The sequence below is a fragment of the Larus michahellis genome, chromosome 1 (assembly GCF_964199755.1).
Source record: "Larus michahellis chromosome 1, bLarMic1.1, whole genome shotgun sequence".
NCBI classification, from domain to species: Eukaryota; Metazoa; Chordata; class Aves; order Charadriiformes; family Laridae; genus Larus; species Larus michahellis.
This window is the reverse complement of record NC_133896.1, coordinates 24,621,317-24,638,019: the sequence shown is the minus strand read 5'-3', so window position 1 is coordinate 24,638,019 and position 16,703 is coordinate 24,621,317.

The window sequence follows — 16,703 nt, the reverse complement described above, 5'->3', positions numbered from 1 at the left end:
TTGGTATGCAAATTGTCCATGTCTGAATTATTTTGGATGAGAACTAGAAGAACCGAAGCATTTTAGGCCATCACAACTCGTTCTGCAGTTTTCTAATCCCTGCGGTGCAATGCAGAGACATTCACTTGCGCCGTAGTGCCACGATTGGCAAAAAGATGCCAGGCTGTTTCCTTCGGTCCATCTGAATTCTCTCATCCTCCCTTTGCAGAACTGCTGAGGGGAATGATGCTCATTGTCAAACACACTTCCATGCGCTGGGACGAAGTTAATTAGACAGGATTTAGGCTGGCTTAGACCTGCTGAGGATCCAGCGCGTGACAACGCTTGCTATGTTGGGAAACGAATGACGAGCATTACCCTGCTAACACATGATGTAACCATTAACTCAAGGGCAGTCACAGAGAAAGCTATAAAGGAGGCAAAATCAGTAGAGCATAGACACTATTTGCTAAGTGCCAGCTGTTAATCCAGGGTAGCGAGTTAATTTTTAAATGGAAGAATTTGCCATAAGTGAGTTGTGCATGTTCCCACAGCTCCCAGACGGATTGCACCTTGCTGGGATATGGAACCCAGTCCGGGAGCAACGGCGAGGATGATAATGGTAATATCCCAGTCTGAGAGCAATGGCAAGGATGGTGCAAACAATTTTTCGTCCTAAGCTTGTCTGCTGTCATTACCTATTTTGCTACATTTTCTGACTCCTGCTTCCAGATGGCAATTTATAGCTTAGCTGAATAAAAAAAAAAAGAAGGGTAATTTTTCTCCCTGTTTCGCAGATATATTCTTTTGTGGTGATACACAACATATATCGCAGCAAGTGTATATTGTGTTTTCAAGTGCTGCTGACACGGGACGGGCAGTACACGAGGGTGATTTTTCCCAGGCACGTTTTTACCTATGGCGCAGAGAACTGCCGGAAGAAATGCCAGCTCCTTTCTTCCTCCTCCTCCTTTATGACTGCCTGATATAACACATTCATGTGCCATGGCCACGATCGTGGGGAAGGGCAGCCACCCCGTATAGATCAGGATGGCATCTGCTGCTGGGTTTCTACTGGGCAATTCCTTTGCTTTGGTTTGGTTTAGAATCTGTTTTTGAAAGTAAATTCATTTAAGAGGCCAGTTCCTTTGCTTGCAAAGTATTTCAGCCCCATCTTTGGGTGATCAAACTATTTCACAAACCAATTTTGAGCTGTTTCCTTTGGTTTAAGTTACGGGGAGATGAACGAGTGCTTGGCAATGGCACTAATGAAGCCCTCAGGATTTGTTAGCATTCCTGATTTTCTAAAACTGGATTTCTAGCCCCCACTAGTGTAACTAATTAAACCAAAGGGTTCGTACATGTGCACGCTTGTAGTGGTGTCTGCATTTGTTTTCTTCGAGTCACTCACTATTGAACCTGGCCCAGTTGCTGCTCAGGCCCTGTTGATGGCCACGCTGATGTCCTATATTTGTTCTTTATAAAAATAACTTGTACAGTATATTTATATACTGCACCAATTTGATAATAATTGTTTATATAGTGTGCATCTTTAGAGCTAACTTGGTGCAGGCAATGCTTTGATTAATCTGTCTAATGCTGTGTGGTCTTTGGAAAAATTATCATTATCCATGTTTTCATTTAAATTTTTGTCTTTTTCCTCATTTTAAGTAGGTAACTATTAGAATTTATGTAATTTTATTAAAAATTAGGCTAAAGATCAGGTATTCAGTTATGCAGTATCTTGGAGAAAATCTAGATGAGCCTCTAAACCAGACAGTTGCTGCCCCAGTGGGTGCCATCACGCCTTCAGCCTGTGCGCTGACTCTCAAATTGAGTAATTTTGTACGATGATGTTCACATTGTCCTTTATCCCATCCTGAGCAGCGCAATATAGTGCAGAAAGTGCTTCCATCTCCTAGGGAGAGAAATTGCTTCTCATTTTCTGTGTGAATAACTGACTATTTAGGTCTTGAATTCATCTACATACCTTACCTTTCATGCACTAATTAGAGGCCTGCTCTCATTAGGTACCATCTGCAGGCAATGGAGAGAGACAGGCACTTCTACAGGGTGATTCCTCACCCCTCCCCCACCGTTCAGGATTTGAGATGAACTTGAGAGGCTCCTGCGGATCAAGTCTTTGAGGACTGCATTCCTACAGCAGGCACCTCAGCAAAACGCCCGAAGTTACCTGGGTAAACTGCACTGTAGCATTCAATTCTTACCATTTTAACCCTTTAGGTGTTAGGTCTGTGTGCAGCTATATATCCATGATTTACTCAGTCATTAGAGTGAGAAGGTATCTCCTGGCAAGGATAACTCTACTAGATCGATGTTCTACATAGATGGTATGAGTCATGCTCTAGGGGCTTCTGTCTTTTTCTGTCAATGATAAAGAGCACCTGGAATAACTAACTTGGAGCAGCGAACTAACTTTTAGGTGGCTGAGAGAAATCCCATCCTAAGTGATACAGGAAAGTATCAATTTGGCACCTCCATAGTCATCTTTCAGCTTATCCAATAGGATAAAATAGGCAGCGGGATGCAAGCTTCCCTGTAATGTTCTGTGAGTGTCATTCAAGGTTATTAGGCTCTGATTTGCCTGAAGAGTGGCAAAATAGCTCAGTCTTCATTACTCAATTACTTTCAGCTGTACTGCAAATTTTATGACTGGGAGCTGGCCATTCACGATGCCAATTTAACGTCCTGCAGCAGGTAGCTAAGATACCGACTAGATAGCCTGGAACTGAACTTTCAATTTAGTTGCGATGCCATGACAGAGGAAAAAAAAATAGCTGCAGATACTTTGAATCCATTAAGAGAAGGGATGAAGAAAGGACCAGTGGTGTGTAACTATGGGGTAAAGACTATCGGTTTCAGGAAGATTTTAATGTTCTCAAGTCTTGACCGTGTATTTTTGGTAACAATGCCTGCTGCAATGAATTCTTAGTGGTTTTTATATCTTATGTTTATAGCGTCTAAAGTCCTTTAAGAGCCCTAATAATTCTGTAACCATGTTGCATGCAAGAGTAAACAACTGGCTGCTACGCTGAAAAATTACTCACAAGGCTACGTAAACCAGCCTTGGACAAGTTCTTAGTATTGGCCTGTGTAGTCTTGGATGAGTTCTGCAGCGCAGAAAATCAAGTGTGTTTAAAAGTTTTAGTGCGTTTAAAAACTATTACCATGTTTTTCTAATAATCTTTAAAGAAATGCCTTTCATTCCTTCGGTCCTACTATGCCGTGTTTCCTAGACTTCTATTGGTTTCCATGTTCTGCTGCAGAAGGTATTCTACTCAGTTGATTTCTTCTACCTCAGTATAAATTTTTGCACCTGTCTCTACTGAGTTGAACCCAGCTTTTTCCTGGTCATTCCTTCCATATGACAATTTATTTTTTTTTTTTTTTTGCATCCTGGGCTAGACCTGTAGGCCACCTGTGTTATAGGCCATGCGAAGCAAAAAATAAACACTTGTCTAAAAACACAGTTAGGCCTCTAAGAGGATTTTGAAGAGGCCGTGCATGCTGAGCTGGCACATAGTTTTAGTGCACATCAACACACACGCATATGTATATATAGTGCTATTGCTATACGCCTCCAGCAAACAAGAGCTATCAACTGGGCAACTGAGTATTCCCATTTAGGGAGTTTTTAATATCTTTTTTTATACCAGTGTACTTTTCCTGATAATTTTTCTGTATTTTCTTGGCAACAAATTACTTCAGCATAATCTTTCTGCTCCTATCTATCCAGTACGGAAATATTTACAAGCAAGAAGAAGCTGTTTGTTTTAGGCCAAAGGAAAGCTATAAATTAGTAATCACGTAATTAAAATGAGTGGCGTGTTTTGGATTCACAATAATTACTCTGGCCCAAAGAAGCTGACATAGACTGAGTTTACAGAAATTGAACCAGTAGCTCCGGACACGTTCTGATAAAACAGCTCCGTCTCTGCTATGGATAGGTGCTACATGCTTTAGCACCAACCACGTAAATGCTTCCTCCTGTGCAAAGCTGCAGCAGGTATTTAAGGCAGGATCAGAGCAAGGTATATATTAAATACATCTAAATCTACCTCTGAGATATCCAGCATCAGGTTATACATAATGATGTGTTACAAAGCTGTTTGAAGTAGCACAGAAGAGACGTTTTACTAATTATGGTTATCAAAAATGATCATGTATCCTGTGAAAATTGGAAGGGATTGACTTTGCAAATCGATTTTGAAAATTCATTATTATTTCTGTAATCTTTCCTTGAAAAATTAGTATGATAAAAGCCCAGTTCAAGGAATAGGAGATTCTAACTATTGTCTAATCCATTATTAAGTTCCTCTTTTATCTGGAAGCATGTGAATTCAGAAGTACTATGACAGGAGAGGGGATGCTACTTAACATTTTTGCATTGCTGATCCAATACAGTGAAATTCCTACATTTGTAGGATTTCCCCAGCTTGCAAGATCTTTCCCCTGTTTCAGTAAACTGATCGTTTCCTTTATGTTCACAGAAACATCTGCCCTGGATGATTTACTCCAAAGTTGTTCAACAGAGAAGCAAGAAAATAGCAAAAAACCCCTACCGTCTAAAACAATCCTACACACAGTTTTTAATCTCTGTCTCGCTTTCACGTTCTGTTTCTCTCATAGTGATCTAATTATAGGTGGTTCTGTTAGCAAGTTCAAATACCTGCAGTTGGGGCCTGAAAGACAGAATTGGAAATAAATTCACTCTGTTTTATACAGGTATTCCAGAAGTTCATATATCATTTTTATATAGACAGTTTCCGTGTAGAGTCAAGCATAGAAGAAACCGTAATGGTTCCCAAATGACTAGTTGAAGAGCATAAAAAATACCCTCCAGAAATTCTATTTCTATATTGCAAAGAATTAAACTGTTGAAAATCAAACGTCGTCTAGACGCAAAATTCTCCTGGAAATTGCCATTTCCCAAAGCTATTCCTCCAGGGCCTAAAAATATTGCGTAATGCCATGTTGACGTGCAGTGTAATTTTCAAAACACGCAACAACATTTTAAGACTATGTAAGATAAATACCCCACGAACACTGACACGGCTGCCCAGAATCACCATTTCACTTGCCGTGGGTCTTTCTGAATTTGTTTTGGCACTGGTCTTTATGACTCCAAGCAGTTCTTTTTATGTCTTTAATATGTAGATTGCTAGCCTGGGAAGACACTTACCTTTTCTCTACTGCTTTGCAATCCAAATGAACTGCTACCTCGGCAGCTTTCAGAAGTCATTTAAATTCGTTTCACAAGCAGGTGAATGAGTTTGGAGGCAGTTTCTAATGCAGATTGTCTTTAAGGCCACATTCCAGCTGTGTTAGGTGTGGAAAGTCGCTGGTATGGGAGCTAGCTGGGAAGCAACCTCCTATCCCAGCCCTTGTGAAAAGCCTTGATTTTTTTTTTGTTTTTAATTCAAATTCAGGTAGTCATCTTCACATAGAACGTTTATGACCTACTTTAATTAGCACTTTTCTCAGCAGGCTCAGTAAAGTGGACTCTATTTTTTTGAGGGTAACACACAGGTGGATCTGCTTCTTCAAGCGTTCTAATAAAGTGAGATTCCCATTTATTTAATTAATTCATTGTTTCAAAGTTATTTTACAAGTGCATAAAGACTTTGTCAAACTGGATTTACGATTATTTGTTTTATTGTTCTTAATGAGGAAATTACAAGGAAAATTCCCTGTGTTTGATTCCTCTATGACCCTGGGAGAAACAAATCGGGTAAAGTTTGTGCAAGATGGACAGACCATTTTTAGATATATCTAGTTAGAAATACTTATTAATCTATTTCTGACTTCTGCAGAATTGATACGTAAGCCAGCAACAGGTAAAGAAATAAAGAAAAAAATAATTAAAAGGGAGTCCTCTGGAGCTCTTGAACTTCTTGTAAAACAGGGCAAAGATTGATCATCACCTTTTAGTACCTGTACCTCAGAACTTCCTTCCAGCGCATGAATAGTTATGGCAAAGCTGTAATGAGTTTTTACTCTCTTTGACTTAACAAGCAGAGTTGGGGGGGGGCTGGGGAAAAGCAGACTCAGCAGGGAAGTTTTCAATGTTCAGAAAAAAAGAGCTAATTTAACTGCAAGAAGGTCTCAGAAGAAAATCCTTGAGATCAAAGCCCAAACCAAGCTCAATACATGCAAAGGTGAAGAGAACAAAAACTTATCCTTCAAACACACCATAAAGTACTGCTGGATGGGAACCGTTTGATTAAACTTTTTTTTTTTTGATAGAAAATGCTAATTTATTTAAAAAAAAAAAAAGAAAAAGCAGACGAACCAAACAGAAACTAGTAGGGAATATACTCTTCCCAAATAAATTCATGGCAGTCCGCACTGAGTACTCAAATACTAGTTTCTCATAGCTGGAAAAGTGTAGTTACAGAATCATGGAATCGCCTAGGTTGGAAGGGACCTTTTAGGTCATCGAGTCGAACCATCAGTTGCAGCAGAAGAGGCGGTGATGTGCCAGGCTGCCTTCAGAGAACAGGGAGCTGGAGGAGAATTTGGCTGAGGAATGCTGCCTACATGTGTATTGCCAGTCTCTGCTGCACATGGAGAGATCTTCCAGCTGAGGGAAAGAGGGGAGGGCAGCAGGGGACTGTAACACCTTCAGTCACTCCAGCCAGAGCTGCCAGAGCTTATTTCCAGGAACTCTCCTTCCTCCTCTCCTGCCCTCATCTACCTCTTTTTACACAACCTGTCGCAAAGCAATAGCCAGGAAACAAAGCCTCCTCCCTCACGAGCTTTGCATGTGGCTTTGCTTGGGGCAGTGATGTCTCCGAGTTTGGGGCGGAGGTCAATACCATTTACCAAAGATGGTTTATTCCTCGTCAGTATCATATGTGATATTTTCTACCGCATGTTATTCTCTGTGACTATGGCATGCTTAAGAAAATCATTAGTATTTTAGAAAAATGTGGGTGGAGAACATTAACATGGATTTTGCATGTCTTCCATGTGAATGGCTTCCAGGTGAATTATATTTCCGTAACAGAAAAGAAAGGTTCCGGCCCATAAGACACAGTCGGGCACAAAAAAGTAAAGTCTGGCAGCTGAGAGCAAGAAGTAAGATTTGCTGGGATCCAGTGGTCCTGGTATCCGAAGTGGCAAGAATTTAGGAGTACAGGGAAGACTGGTAAGTGCTCTTTGTAGTCTCCAGTCTTTGCAAAGGAAAGGACGCGGAGGGGTCTAGTTCCTCTTCTGTGCTGTTGTGGCGAGGTTGTGTGCTCCACTCTCTTCTGCCCTTGTGTGCTTTGAACTTGTCCGTGTGGAAAGGATCCTTTTCTAGACATCCACCTCAGTGCACGTGAACAGGCCAGTGGGCTTATTCTTGCTAAAGGCACGATCCCAAATGTCCACTGTATTAATGAACATTGGCTCATCGGTATAAATTCACATAAATGCACCAGAGCTACCTGCGCTGTATGGATTTTCATCCATGAGAATTTGGGACTAGATAAGCTTCAGAAGCATCCTGTGCTATTGCCACTGGTTTAAGCTGGAGCTTAGTATCCCAAACCTTTTTGCACTTGAACTGGGTGAGGGAAGGGCGTCTCCTTCTTTACTCCTTTATTAAAGCTGTTGCTTTCAATATGTACGCATGGCACACAGGAATATATCTTTCTTGACATAAAACCATTTCACTCAGATTGCTTTTAGCGTTCACATTTGAAGATATAACTTGAAAGTGCCTTGGCATAGATTGACATAAAAGACAATGAGACATGAAAGGCAATCAGGTAAAAAAGAAAATTCTTATTTACTAATTTTTACAGTGCCTATTGTCATGGCAGCTTGGCAAGGGATTAGAAAGGCTTAAATGTAAACTGGATGTGTCATTCTCAAAACTAAAATGAGTTAGTTCAAAATTGGAGGGGAAAAAATGAAATGAAAAGGCAAAAGAGCCTTCTGTGTTGCCTTTAAAAGCTTAGATCTGAGTCCTGGAAGGCGCTGAGTGCAAGCCACATCGTGGGGGGCCTCCCGGGGGAGAGCCGTGCTGCCCATCGTAGGATTTCTTTAGCCTGCACAGAGGAGCACAAGTCAGAGGCAGCCTTGCATACGCAAATGTGCCAGAACAGGAAAAATCGCAACTGCAGGAGTGTGGTGCTGTGTCCAAACTAGAAGCTCTGCAGACACAGCAACAGCAAAGCTGCTCTGCAAAACCGAGCGCGGGACTGAGACCTGCCGCTTCCATCCACGTGGGCTTTTAGGCTTAGAAGGTGCAGTGCAGAACCGTCTCACAGAGAGACCAGCTCAGGCCCCAAAAGTAGTCCAGGCAAACTAAAAACCTTCACTGCTGAATAAATAGGCTGCAGTTTTTCATGCTTTACCACTTTGAGGACCCAGGCTGGTGTCTCTGCACCACATTGTACCGTGCAGGTGAACTGCTTTATTTGGAAATGAGAGGAAACTCTTCTTTGGGCTCCATTTCATGGTACAGACATACCCACAGGGCAGTCAAATGGCACAGAGGAGAAGGGGAGTTTTCAGAATGACTTGAACTCCTGTAACACAAAGAGGGCTCTGGCGCTCAGACCCCCTGTCTTGCCAGCATTCAGGAGATGCTTCCACCTGGAAAGTTTATGCACACGTAGGAAGGAAAATATTCTCTCAGGTTATAGGACAAGCATGCTCCCAAGCTCCCTGCTTTTGTTATATGCTTAACCTACATCCTGGGGCAAGGCATGGGGGTGCTCCAATTTCCATGTCTCTTCCCCAGTGCCCTGGTTTCTGCAGTAGGGAAACCTGGTGACAAAGGCCAGAACGAGCCCATGTGAGTTCAGGTCAGATCCCTGACGCAGATGCTCAGAGAGTAAGATTTGAGGATGTCCACAGCATGTGCTTGTTGATAGATCTCATGCAGACCGCAGTCCTAGAGAAAGTAGGACTTGCAGCTTCACTAGCACCTAAAGTGGCTCCTTCAAGCAGAAGAGAACGCAGGTGATAGTTGCCTATGATGGCCCACCTCAGTGGGTAGCTGAACCCTCTACCAGCTGGGGGGTTTGGTGAAGTTAAGCCACAGTTCTCTAAAAAGCAGTTTGAATTCTTTAGGCTGGAGCTGACAAAGTGCTGTGGAAAATATCTAGAAAATCTTGACTAAAGAGAAAGAAGTGGCAAATTGTGACAAAGGCTTGTGACAAAGCCATGTCTATGTGTGGAAAGCGAATCCCAGGTGCGCACAGGGCATGCCAAACATATGTGGTGCTAACCAAAACTACCGGTGCAACCTGAGCTCCCATAGTTTGCCTGCGAGGGACACAACGCTGCCTGGGTGAGGGCAACGCACACCACCATCAAGAATCCGGGGAGTGAGTTAGGGGAGTCAGCTCCATATGGCGAAGGGCTGAAGGATGAGGGATCCCGAGGGATGTACGCTGGAGGACAGGCTCTGTCCCACAAACATTGTGGGTGAGCGTACTATAGAGTAGATCCTTCTGCCTGGGGGGTGTGGAGGTTAAGATGGGCACTTTGGAGAAATGAAGATTGGAGGTCGGGAGTCCCGAACTGTGCGGGAATAGAGAAAGAGAAGGGGACCTCGTGAACAGTGGGCTTAGGAGAAGGGGATATGGAGTGTGCAGGGTAGGATCTGGCATGTGTGACTGAGGTTCAGATGACAGCTGCTGAGAAACAGGGTACGGGTGCCTTAATGCCTCGCTGTGCTGTGAGATGAAGTGCCGGGGAGGTGGGATTCATCTCGGTGGAATCAGAGTGGCTGGAGAGCAGGGGAGGTGCGGAGAGAAGGGAAGGGAGGCATCACATCCTCCGCTCAGCCCGCTGTCTCCCTTCGCCCTGAGCACCCTTGGCCTTGCAACCACTTCTGCCAAAATGACAATGTTGAGTTTTGCCACTGCTTAATAATGGGATCAATTCCTCCATCCTTCATTCTTGGGGCAGCAAGAGTTAATTTTTTGCCTACACTGCTGAGAAGCTTTGGGCCACCTCTGCCTTTGCACAGTACACACCATATTTTTTTTTTTATTTGTAGCATTCAGTGATATAAACTGGGTGGTATTTGCATATCTTTAACAGCTTCTCTTCCCATCTGGCTTCAGACATCTCCTCTCTTATTAGCTGCCAGCTGTGGCTTTTCTATTTTTCCATCTTCTCCTGCTGCCCCAAAGCCAGCAGGAACACCTTCCAATTTGTGGTGTTATATCAAAGTGAAATCAGGAGCCACCCAAGAGCCCTGGAGGAGCACAGGCACATTTAGCACCAGGTTATTGGGTTGAATCCATCTCATTCAGTAGCAACTGGAAATTGTTGGTGTCTGCTGATGGGCTGGCAGCTGTGGGGCGTGACAGTGGTGGCTCTCCTCCAGTTGCTAATGGACAGATGTCCACATTGTAAAAACACAAACAAAATTAACACTTTTGCTGGCAGCCTCAGCAGGGGACACATTCAGTGGACAGTGAGGCTGTTCTTAATACAGGGCAATGCCCACGGAGAAGCCCGAGTACTGGCATGAATAATTTGCAGACCACCCCTCTGCTGGATTTGTTCTGGGGTTGGAAACCTTCTGTTCCAGTGACTGCAAGTCTTGTTTTGAAAGAAATAGAGTCATAGAATAGAATCATAGAATCATTTAGGTTGGAAAAGACCCTTGGGATCATCGAATCCAACCATCAACCCCACTCTACAAAGTTCTCCCTTACACCATATCCCTTAACACCACATCTAAACGACTCTTAAACACATTCAGGGATGGTGACTCCACCACCTCCCTGGGCAGCCTATTCCAGTGTCTGACCACTCTTTCTGTGAAGAATTTTTTCCTAATGTCCAGCCTAAACCTACCCTGCTGCAGCTTGAACCCATTCCCTCTTGTTCTATCGCTAATTACCTGTGAGAAGAGACCAGCACCAACCTCTCTACAATGTCCTTTCAAGTAGTTGGAGAGAGTGATGAGGTCTCCCCTCAGCCTCCTCTTCCTCAAACTAAACAGTCCCAGCTCCTTCAATCGCTCCTCATAAGATTTATTCTGCAGGCCCTTCACCAGCTCCGTTGCCCTCCTCTGCACTCGCTCCAGCACCTCGTTATCTCTCTCGTATTGAGGTGCCCAGAACTGGACACAATACTCAAGGTGTGGCCTCACCAGTGCTGAGTACAGGGGGACAATCACCTCCCTCCTTCTGCTGGTCACACTATTTCTAATACAAGCCAGGATGGCATTGGCTTTCTTGGCCACCTGGGCACACTGCTGGCTCATGTTCAGCCGCTTGTCAATTAGAACCCCCAGGTCCTTTTCTGCCAAAATAGTTTGATGATAGAAGCCAGAGGGGATGTCACTAGATGTCTGAGACAAACTAGTAGGTTAATGATGTGTAAAGAATGATTTGGTCATAGTTCTCTACACCTCTTCTTTTTCTTTTGTTTTCCATACCTCTGCAGACCCATTTCCATATCTCCTCAGGCTCCTTGACTTTATTTTATTCCACACCATCACTTCCACTGAGCACAACAATGCTTCCTTCAAATGTTGAGAATTATTTCACTTATTTAATACTGCAGCCAGCCGGGGCTGGCTTATTCTGGGAGGAAATTCCTATTTGACTAGGGAAGTGGACGATAGACCACAAAATGAGCGGTAAAGATGCCGGATGGGATTCTGGCCGTAAGACTCCTGTGGGCTGGATTCTGTACCATAAAGATGCAACGTTACAGGAGAGAAAACCGCTGCTATAGGTCAAGTGGAAAAGCCTTGTAGTCTGTAGCTTGGGCTGAAACAGTTATTGCTGGTCTCTCAACAGTAATTTGACCTACATCGTCTCATTATTGTGTATCTTATTTTCTTTCTTCTTCTGACACATAAAGCTGGCTCTGTATTTTCCATGGAGGAGGATAGTATTTTCTTTTACAAAAATAGCAGGTGCAGGAATTCAACCCAAACAAAAACAAATTTCAGCATTAACATTTACAATTCCTAAGCTTTATTTACACTTTTTCTAGACTTTTACCAATCAATATTGGTGTAAAATTCATATGTAAAATAAAAGTACAGTAGTGTATCACTGAGGAATGATAATGTGAAAATACATATTTTGAAAAATTCTGTTCCATCTTTCTTCATCATGGCAAACTGCTGTCTCATAATTTTAGTATAGTTTTATAAACTATTATTTTTAAATGATTTTTTTTCTAAATTTTTATTCTGCTGACTTTAAAAAATAAGGTAACAGAGTATTTTGACTATTTTGTCATTTTTGGGATTTATCACTATAGACATTTAAGAAGGATATGCCATGGAGTACCAAAAGCTTAGTAAAAATATTACGCAAAGAAAATGATGTATGACATCTAAAATGACAAAAAATGTTTCAATATTGAAATGGAAGTCTTGAGACTGAAATCACTTCCAAAGACAAAATTGATTTTATGCTGAGGGAGAAAAGAAACAGTTTTAAATTGCCATACTGCCAGTATAACAGAGGGTCCACAGCTCAAAACGGCTCTTGCCCCTGGCACTGCCCGCCGTCCCATTGCTGTGGGATGCCCTCAACCCAAAGTGCTGTGGGATCGTAATCAGAGCTAGGAGCTTAATGACAGGTAGTGGAAGGTTGTTTAATTACCTTTATTTCTCGAATGAATCCAGAGGAAGGCAACAAAGCTGGGGAAAGGGCCGGAAGGCATGTCCTATGAGGAAGGGCTAAGGACTTTGGGTTTGCCTAGTTTGGAGAAAAGAAGGCTGAGGGGTGAGCTCATTGCTCTCTACAGCTCCCAGAGGAGGGCAAGTGGAGATGGAGGTGCTGAGCTCTTCTCTCTGGTATCCAGTGACAAGATGCGTGGGAATGGTTCAAAGCTGCGCCAGGGAAGGTTTAGACTGGACATTAGGAAGCACCAAGAAGGTGCTCAAACACTGGAAGAGGCTTCTTAGAGAGGTGGTCGATGCCCCAAGCCTGTCAGTGTTTAAGGGGCATTTGGACAACGCCCTTACCATCATGCTTTGACTTTTGCTCAGCCCTGAACTGGTCAGGCAGTTGGACTAGATGAGCCTTGTAGGTCCCTTCCAACTGAAAATAGTCTATTATTCCATTCCATTCCAATGTAGGTGTTAACAAACCCTACATCAGCATCTGCTAGGGATGCTCCAGTGATCTTGCCTGAATCTCTATGCGAGCAACCAGAGGGCCAAACGCGGTGCTCAGTTCTGTGACCTCCAAGCTTAGCAACCTCAGTATCCACCCCAGTGGAGGATCTCCTCCTGTGACATGGTTTCACACCCCGCATGGATGCACCGCCTGGGGGTACTCTACACTTCGGCAACACAGAATGCAGTTTTGCTCCTCCCTACCCCATTTCTCCAGAGCCATGAAAAAAACTTTTAACCCCATTGGTCAAACCACTGCTGCATCAAAGAGCAAAATTAAGTCAAACTATAAAATATTTCTTACTTTAGAAAAAAAAGAGATCTCTTTCAAAGCATTGGTTTGGCATTTGTTCAGCAGACTGTAAAACATGGTGTAAGATCTCTGACAGGTAATGTGTTGTCATACTACTTACTGCAATCAGCTGTGGCAGGAGACACCTTCAACCGAGTACCCTGTAATTATGCTAAGGTTTTCACCAAATGACAAACCCCAATTGGCTGGGCCAGAGCCCTGCCTTTCCAGACAAGGATAATTATTTTGTCCACTCACCCGTTCATTCACTCCAGCAAGCCCCGACCTGTGGAATCATGTAGGTGAGTATTTACTTCTTATTTTTACGTTGCTTAAATTTTTACTGTTTTGAAATTTAAATCTCAGTGAGGGAAGGTAAATTTCAGCAGGACTTTCCAGAGAGATTGTCAGGAATCACGAGGTGTAACCACCGCTGTTACGAACCATGTGTGATACCATCACCTATTTCTCTCTCAGCATGTTTTAACTTTTTTTTTTTTTCATTCCAAGTGATTCATTGAACTATTACACACACAAAAGATTACTTATAAACTGTAACTATACAGCTGTAATAGGTATTGAGTAAAATCTATGTCTCCGTATCAACAAAACTGCTAAAACGATTTTCCATTAAATAACGCTTGTTTCAAGCTTTCTAGGTTAAGTTGTTAGTCTAGGCAATTTTTCTCTAGGGGTGGGAATAGGGAAGAGTAGTCTAATATGGATTTTCGTATCTTTAGGAGTCTCCTGGAATAAACTTATGGTTGGGGAAGTTTAGTAAGAAGTTATTTGTCCCTAGTGAATGCTTCTAGTCAGGAGTGAAAGAAAAGACACCTGAACTTTCAACTCAGGTAAATTATACGTTGCAGTGTAATAGTTATTTTTATATGAAGCTACAGATGGGCAAGGCAATCCACAAAATACCTGAGACAAGAGGTTTGAGTCAGAGTTGCTTAAAAACAATTGAGCACATGCTGGGCAGTCCCTGCCCAAGGTGTGGGTTGGTGTGGGTCTCTACTGAAGCCTCCAAGGAGGAGAAGCCTCGGAGAAGGTGAGGACACGGGCGACGAGAGCCAGGCCTGAACGGCACATGCCGTTCGAGTCCCAGCTCCCATGGCGAGTGGTCCAAACTCACTCTCTCAGCATGCAAGACATTAAGGCCTTTAACCCTTAAAAATAGTAGGCTTCACTGTGTCTCTCAACTTCGCTGTTCAGCCCAAATTTGTGAGGGTTCGCACATTATTTCAGTTAGCAGAGGTGGCGCGGTAGGGTATCCCAGCTGTTTGTTCGTAAGAACCTCACCAGAGGCAGGTCCAAACAGAAATTGCTGTTTGCTCAGAGCTGCAAAGCCTCTGCTTTCCAGCTCCCTCACTGCAAATCCTTCTCCTTAGGCTTTCTCCAAGGGTTATGCTAATCTGCTTGCTCAGGCAGGTCCAACCGCTCCTTTCTTCTTTTCAGCTGAAACTGTTAATTCTTTGCATAACCGTTTCCCAAAACAGGGCTCGATAATGCTAATGCCTCCTTTATAAATCACCAGTGTTCTGCATAGCTTTGTACTCACCTTTGTTTTGAGACTGACATCTGCTTACCCATCTCTCTCTCTCGCTTATCTCCAGGGATGGGTGGCAATTACACCGGCTCCTCGCTATTAGGAGGTTTATCAAAATAACAAAAGACTATGAGGATTGTGAAGAAACAGCAGGTGAAAAGGGACACTGTAGGAAAGAGAAATTATTCTTGAGGGAATGTTCATTTCTTTACTGCAGTTTCGTATTTTCCTCCGATTGTATTTATTTATATACAGTCATGTGGGAGAAAGGAATATGGAATGAATTACAGTCCCGGGAGTGGAAGTTTTAAAAGAGAGAGCATTCAGGTATAGCAAAAAAGAACTTGAAACCACATACTGTGAAGACAGATGTTAATATATAAGCTGGTACTGAGGTTAATAATACATATTTATTTCCAAGGATTTATTCATTTATCTATTTCCCCTGCCTCCGCCTCCTGTTGCTCTAGCTATGAAGCTCTGCTACTGAAAATCCAGGAACAGTTTAATTTGTGCAGGTTGGGTTTACTCCAGGGATACATCTGCTCCCCTACTTTTAAAAGGGAACATCACGATCATCTTTCTCGAAAGATCCTCTTTTTTCAAAAAAAGAGAGCATAATTTTGCGACTGAAACAGTTTCACATTTGGAATTGGCTGCTGTGTTAATTTTAAAACTGCATTATTTCCAAGGACTAAGCAAAAACCAAGTTCTGTCTCTTCTGCAGACGTCCTCCGGAACACTCTCACTTCTTCCAAAGGCACAGCTATTTTTGTATAGTGTAGATAATTTTTTCACATTAATCCCTACAACAGGGTAATGATTGGGGAGGGGGGCGCAAAAATGTATTTTTAACACAGATGTGAAATGGCATCTGCTTTAACCAGAAATGTATTGCAGATATTTACGTGGTGCGTGAAGGCTTAGAAGGAAAGAATATCGTGTATTTTTATGTTCAGTTCAGATTTCTGGTTTTCAAAACAATACTCCTATGGGGAACGATGAACATACATCCTCTGTATTATAGGCTCCTTTTGGTACCCGTTACACACTTGTAGGTATAACAATATTTTGCTTGGAAGAGCTCACTGAGAAGATCTAGTAAATCGCTGAGGAAGCCTGTTTTTGTACTGTAAGTCCAAATGTGCAGTCATCTGCACGGCAGCTCTTCGTGAAAACTGCTGTCCAAAAGAGTTTACAATGGTAGTGGAATACAAGATACTGTTGCAAAAAAACCAAACCACGTAGGGCATCTTAGGTGGAATTTCGAAGCATGATCTTGATGAAGCCATTCAAAGATTATTTAATTTCCTCAGTCGATGTTCCATAGAATAGGGGAATCAATGAAAATTTTGCCTATGACTTTGTCAGGCAGTCAGAAGAAAGAACATGTGGAAGGCTAAACCAGAGAAAATAGGGGTTGGGTTTTTAATTGTTTTATTTCAAGTCTTCTAATTAGAATTATTCAAGAGGGTTCGGTGTGATGCAGTGAAAAATATTTAACTAAGAACAAGCAAAGAAAACCACTAGTTGCTTTTAAAAATTGGGTTGTGACTTGCCCAATATTCTATGCCAGGGTAGTAGTAGTGTAGTACAGGAATGTGATCCAAACATGCTCCCAGGTTCATCTGTGCTTTAATTAGCTGTATACTAATCAATATTAGTGGTAGATGTATGACTATATTTTTCATATGATATTGACTAGTAATGCATATTTTTAATGATTTCAAATCTTGCTAGAGAGAGTGGGTTTGGATTTGTTT